A 7,500-nucleotide genomic window follows, 5' to 3' on the forward strand; every position below is an offset into this window, starting at 1 on the left:
GAAATTTTGGAAAGTCAGAGGATGCCTGAGGAGTGGAGAAAAAGTGTTTTGGTACCTATCTTTAAGAATAAGGGTGATGTGCAGAGCTGCAGTAATTACAGAGGGATAAAATTGATCAGTCACAGCTTGAAGTTATGGGAAAGAGTAGTTGAAGCTAGGTTAAGAAGGGAGGTGATGATTAGTGATCAGCAGTATGGTTTCATGCCAGGAAAGAGCACTACAGATGCAATATTTGCTCTGAGAGTGTTGTTGGAGAAATACAGTGAAGGTCAGAAGGAGTTGCATTGTGTCTTTGTGGACTTAGAGAAAGCATATGACAGGGAGTCTAGAGAGGAGTTGTGGTATTGTATGAGGAAATTGGGAGTGGCAGAGAAGTATGTAAGAGTGGTACAGGATATGTACAAGGGTAGTGTGACATTGAACCTTGAACCTCAGCACTGAAATAAATAGGACATGCTGGAGGGACAGATTCATAACCCAGAGGCTCCCTTCAATCTGGAATAAAATCCCAGTCCAGGTTAGGCAGAGTCCCTCATTGACTATCTTCAAGAGGAATCTTGATGAGTGGATGGGAGATCGTAGGTATACCCCGGGTATCACTTCTGTGTCACTGTTAGATAGAGGCACAGTATACTAACCTCGAAAAAGGGCATAGCAAAATAAATTTAAAATGGGTGGCGAAAGCCAAACACATTCTGGCTAGGCTTATAAATGCCCTAGGGCAGATAGCCTAGTATGAACCTATGAACCTATTGGTGAGGACTGCGGTGGGAGTGACAGATACATTTAAGGTGGAGGTGGGATTACATCAAGGATCATCTCTGAGCCCTTTCTTATTTGCAGTGGTGATGGACAGGTTGACAGATGAAATTAGACAGGAGGCCCCGTGGACTATGATGTTTGCAGATGACATTGTGATATGTAGTGAGAGTAGGGACCAGGTTGAGGAGACCCTGGAGAGGTGGAGATATGCTTTAGAGAGGAGAGGAATGAAGGTCAGCAGGGCTAAAACAGAATATATGTGTGTAAATGAGAGGGAGGGTAGAGGAATGGTGAGGATGCAGGGAGTAGAGTTGGTAAAGGTGGATGAGTTTAAGTACTTGGGATCAACAGTTCAGAGTAATGGTGAGTGTGGAAGAGAGGTGAAGAAGAGAGTACAGGCAGGGTGGAATGGGTGGAGAAGAGTGTCAGGAGTGATTTGTGACAGACAGATACCAGTAAGAGTGAAAGGGAAGGTCTACAAGAGGGTAGTGAGACCAGCTATGTTATATGGGTTGGAGACGGTAGCATTGTCGAAAAGGCAGGAGTCAGAGCTGAATGTGGCAGAGTTAAAGTTGTTAAGATTTGCACTAGGTGTGACTAGGATGGATAGGATTAGGAATCAGTATATGAGAGGGTCAGCCCAGGTTGGACAGGTTGGAGACAAAGCAAGAGAGGCGAGATTGCATTGGTTTGGACATGTGCTGAGGAGGGATGCTGGGTATATTGGAAAAAGGATGCTAAGGATGGAGCTGCCAGGTAAGAGGAAAAGAGGAAGGCCTAAGATGAGGTTTATGGATGTGGTGAGAAAGGACATGCAGGCGGTTGGTGTGAAAGAGCATGATGCAGAGGACAGGAAGAAATGGAAACAGATGATCTGCTGTGGCGACCCCTAACGGGAACAGCCGAAAGAAGATGATGATGATATATATATATATATATATATATATATATATATATATATATATATATATATATATAGATAATTTTTCTTTTTCTTTTACAAATCAATAAACCATCTTTAACCCCTCCTTTATGCACTTACAGATAAACACACATTCTCCCTAAAATTCTCAAGCCTAGCCAACCTGTCCTTTAGTGTACATTGATGTTTTTTTTAACTTGAAAAGAAGTTCAGGAAACCTGCTATGTGGGTAATCAGCTTGGATTTCAATGTCAAACAGATCAACAAATTCAACCAAACTGTCTTGGATACCTCAAGCAAGTGACCCAGTTTATAGCAAATCATAGCAATTTTTATATCCTTGCCTGACCTGGTAGGCTCCGTTGTGGCCCTTAACCCCTCTCAGTCAGTCAGATATGATTGAGTGTGTGTCTGCTTGCTTGCACAACTGTAACAACAGTACTAGGCTAATACTACTCTGAGATGACAAGTAGTTTTAATATAAAAGTATTCAACACCTTTGAATTATCATCTTACTGTTTATATTATTTGGGAATTGGCTTGATCAGGACCTATCCAAATGAGGTTCCTTAGATAGGGCCAACTAATAAAGAGTTTTAAAAAACACACTTCATTCTTTAAGCTCCACCAAGTAGCAAGTGCTGTTGTTGTAGGAATATAAGGCATTAGTTTACTTCTTCAGCTGGTGTCTTGAGACGTGGTGTAGTCTGCAGAAGTGCTACAGCACATGCTAAACTAATCTTTCTCTTAGGAGAGAGTACTAACATTACACATCAAGTAACTAATGATGAGCTCCTGTTCTGGTCAGAGGAAGTCACTGAACCCCATCAAAATTAGAACAGTGTGTTAATGTAGGTGGCACAACCTAGCCTGAGTACATAAATGATATTATTTATTTAGCTAAATTGCTTTTTAATGGCTTCTCCTGGTTGCTCACAAGCTCTTTCTAGCTCACCTCTTAACACCACCACAGTGTAACATGACTGATGTTTGTTTTACTGCAGCACCAATGGCAGGTGGTTCCTCTTTCCATACCCAATTCCCACTAAGTTTACAGCATACCATATTTCTCACCTGATGTGCTTATGCATATTTGAGATGGGGTAAATCAGGAGTTGTTCATTTTGCTTGGCGTGGATGTTGTAATGGGACATCACAGACTGCACTTCATCCACTGTCCATATTCTATGTTAATATTCAGTGGACTTGGGGTCTTGGAGAGTTGCAGTCCTCACATTGTAAGTAAACAAACGAATAAAAAGCGAATGACAGAAAAAGTCAAGGGAAAGGACTCCAAAAAATAAATAAATAAATAATATTGAATACCAAGGCATAAGCCAGCAAGGTACTAATCTGTGAAAAATTGGTAGTAAACATTGCATTTTATTGTTCCCATGTATAGTTATTAGTGAAATGTACAAGTAGAACTTAAAAAGAATTGCTTTAATGATATGGTTCATGTTGCTTCTGTGCTTTGCTTCTAGATCTGGACCTGATATGTGAAGCTGCTTTATGTTGTCTAGCTTAGGCTAGGCTATAATTAGAATACAAATGACAGTACCTTTTTGTTTATGATGAAATAAAGAAACCAGATACTAAAATGGTAAGAAAAACTCTCACAACTTGTAACTGTTTCTCTTACCTTGTTAATGTTGTGTTTCTTTATTGTAAGTCAATAAAGTTCAGTCCATCCTGCTCTTCATCTTTTGAAGTACAAGTTACAACAATAAGCCAGTGAAAAATAAGCTGGGTAGGCCTGAGTCACATGCTAATCATTTATAGCTATCATTCTTATCAGCTACTTTGCTCTGGGCAAAGCAAGAAAACTAATGTACACTCCACTCTGCCTGGTTACTAGAATGGTCACAGGTGGTTTATTGTATCTAACTAAACTACTCTTACATTTCTGCATTTTTATTTGTGAAATGTTTTGTATTTCACCCAGTTTGAGCCTGAAATTGGTCAATACTGATTAGTGCACTACCCTGGTAAACAAATATAAATAAATAAATTAAAGAAATGGGTAAATAAAGATCCATAATCAGGGATGTTTTTCAGCTATTACACTAATTCACTTAAAATGTTAAAATATGTTTTGCATTGACATACATTTTCTTTTTTTTTTAAAAACAAGTTTATTGTTTTAACATATAAGAGAAATATCATAACAATTTTATACAAATAATTAAAAATAGGTATTATTATAATATTCAACAAAACAACAAAAGTATTTACAAAGACATCCACTACAATCAGATCAATTAATTAAACTAAAATACTGTGCTATTGAAATTAGAATTTTTTTAACAAATTTTGTAAATTATCCCATACAATAAAATGTGATGTTTTTCTAGTTGTTCTCATTCTAATTGTGCTTATTTCCATATGACACATTATATTCATAACATTTTTAAATTCATTGAACGAAGGAGGTGTATCTGAAATCCAATTTCTAGTTATTATTTTCCTAGCCACTGCTAGGATAGACCATAACAAGGGAAGCTTAATCTTTTAACACATTGAGGTACAGGTGTGTTGAATAATATAAGAGACTTAGAAATAATGAAATTATCTGTAAAAGAGCCTGCAAAATTCATTAATTAACTTCCAGTATTCTTTCAACTTCATACAGTCATAAAACATATGAGCCCAGTCAGCATTAATTTCTACATTACATCTCTTACATAGATTATCTTTATTATTAATTTTATTCATCATCAAAGGTGTATAAAAGATCTATGTAAAATTTCCATGTATAAAGTCTCCAGACAATGGAAGATGTAGTTCTATAAGCAGATTCCAATATATATTGTTTATCTTGTTGAGTTGGTGGGTCCCCATTAATAGAGGTGAAATAATTCCAGTATGAATCTACATTGTAAAAAGTTTCTTGTCTGATAATTTTATGTATATATGAAAGTTTACCTTTATCAGAAACTTTATGCTGGAAATTTATTATCAAGTAATCAATCAGTTTTGGAATAGATTCTTTAACTGTTATAGACATTAGATCTATTCTATCAGTGAGATGTTGTCTAAAGATCTGAACCTCTAACCAGCAAGTTTCTCTTAGATCAAATTCTTGTTTTAAGAAATCTAGATTTTTAACTTTATTATCAGATATCAGCTGATACCAGTACTTTAGATTATTATCTATAGCTAAATGAGCTCCTTCAGAAGTAGATGACATAAGCATACCCTGAGTATAAATTATAGGGAATACAATAAAATTCCATTCCCTATACTTAGGGTGCATGAATATAAAGTTACGATAACTAATAATAATATTTAATGGGTAACAGACCATATGTTTAGGTGTAATAGGTGAAGTACAAAATTCCTTTAGCAACCACAACATGGAGTTATTTATAATCATATTTTTATGTGTTAAGGAGATTTTCATGAAGTGCATACTAATTAGCTCCCAATAATCTTTCCATTTTGCGACATATGACCGATCTATTAATAAAGTAATAACTTTTATAATAGAAGAGATAATATATAAATTAAAGTCTGGAAAATAAATACCCCTTGAGACCAGCTATTAGTATGTTTCTTTAATGCAATCCTAGGTCTATTAGGTGCCCATAAGAAATTTAACATTAGTGTATTCAGTTTCTTGATAGTTATTTTTGTAGGTGAAAGTATTATTGATTGTATTAAGTATAAAATCTTGGGGAATATTATCATTTTAATAATTGTAAGTCTCTCCTCCATAGTAAAAACATATTATTCCAGGTATTAAAAAGATTTTGTATATTAAGAAAACAGGTATTATAGTTATTATATATAATAGATTTAATATCTTTAGATAGTATTATACCTAAATAAGTTATCTGACCTGAGTTGGGTACATATTTAGTAAAATCACTAATGAGAGTATTTTTTCGTGTATATATAGGTAGTATTTTAGTTTTTCTTCATTGAATATTAAACCAGAAATACTTTTAAAATTCATCATTTTATCAAATAAAGACTGCATAGAAGAATTAGATCCTGCTGATGTAATTAGAACATCATCTGCAAAAAGTTGAATTTTTGATGTTGTATTTTCTTCTATTTCAAAACTCTCTATGTCAGTACTGTTTCTAATCAAATTAGCCCAAGGCTCCATTACTAAAGTGAATAATAGTGGAGAAAGTGGACATCCTTGCTTTGTACCTTTAAGAATGGGTATTTTTTGTGAAACATATGTTCCTACCTTAATATAAGCCAGCGTTCCTTTGTATAAATGCTCAATTAAATTTACAAATGCATCAGAGAAATTTGTGCACTTCAGTAAGGTAAACAGATAGTCCCAACTTACTGAATCAAATGCTGAACCTATATCAAGACTAATAAGTGTTAAATCTTTCTTTTTCCTATTTGCAAAATCAATTAATGTTAAAGTTCTTCTATTATCAAAAGTATTTCTATTTACAATGAAGCCCGTCTGATCTATGTCTATAATGCCGGGGATAATTGTCTTCAATCTATCAGCAAAAATACTCATAAACATTTTATAATCAACATTAAGTAATGAGATGGGTCGATATGAAGAACATCTAGTTGGATCTTTATTAGGTTTTAAAATTGGTGAAATAAATGTATATTGCCAAGATGGGGGGTTATTAACTCAGTTTGGGCCAGAATAAAAACCTTATGTATTAATGAATATGTAGTTTTAGAAAGGATTTTATATATCTCTGGTATAATACCATCATTACCCGGTGCTTTGTTTGATTTAAGCTTATTTATTTGTGTAATAACTTATGTATATGAAATACTCTTGTCCAATAGTTTAATCTGTTGTTTATTAAGCTTTTTATTCATGTTTGTGATTATAAACTCCTTTATTTTATCTTTAGGTTCCATGTTAATGTTGTTATGGTTAATCTTGTGAAAGTGATTTCTAAATTCATCCAGTATTTCTGGTATACTAGAAACATTCTTCTTTTTCCTTAGAGAAAAGATTTCTTTGATATGGTTTTGTTTATTCAATCTTTTTGTTTTATTTTTAAGTCTATGTAAGTATTTGGGGCTTATTGAATAAGACAAAAACTTGTATTTCTCTAAAGTTATTTTAACTTTATGAGTTAAAATTTCTTTGTATTTCTCATTTAGTTTATTTATTTCTTCAATAACTTTCTTGTCCATAATATTTTCTTTATTATTATGTTTATAAGAGTCTAGTTTACTTTGAATATCTAACAATTCCTTATCCCAGGATTTCCTTTTGTTATTATACCATCTGATACTTTGTCCATATAGATATGATTTTAAGGCATCCCAAACATAGACAATGGAGACTTCAGTAGTATTATTTATGTCTAGAAAATGTTGTACTTCTGAAAGTATATATTCTTTATAGTCTTTTAGCTGAGTTAAGTATGCTGGTATCCTTTTGATCTGAACATTATGAGTATTTTTATCATGAATTCAAAAACAATTGAGTTATGATCAGATATAGGACATGAAATGATTTTGGAATTAATTAAATCTGTTACCATCTGGTTAGAAATAAAGACCCTATCTATTTTTGAATAAGTTTTGTATCTGTTAGAAAAAAGGTGTATGGTAATGATTTTGACTCTATCTGATTATTAATATCATTCAAATGATAAGAATTAGCAAAATCATTTAAATGTTTTGCATTAGATGTAATTCTTCTTTTCTTTATAGTGGTAGTATCACTTTCATGTAGTATACAATTAAAATCACCAGCTAAAATAATATCCCCTATAGAGAATGATATGATCTTATCAATATGATGTTTCACTGTATTAATACCAATTCCAGGTATCCAGTATACATTAATTAAAGTGTAAGTCTTCCCA

Source organism: Protopterus annectens, chromosome 3.part0 (assembly GCF_019279795.1).
Source record: "Protopterus annectens isolate FY-2018-M chromosome 3.part0, PAN1.0, whole genome shotgun sequence".
In the NCBI taxonomy this organism is placed as follows: domain Eukaryota; kingdom Metazoa; phylum Chordata; order Ceratodontiformes; family Protopteridae; genus Protopterus; species Protopterus annectens.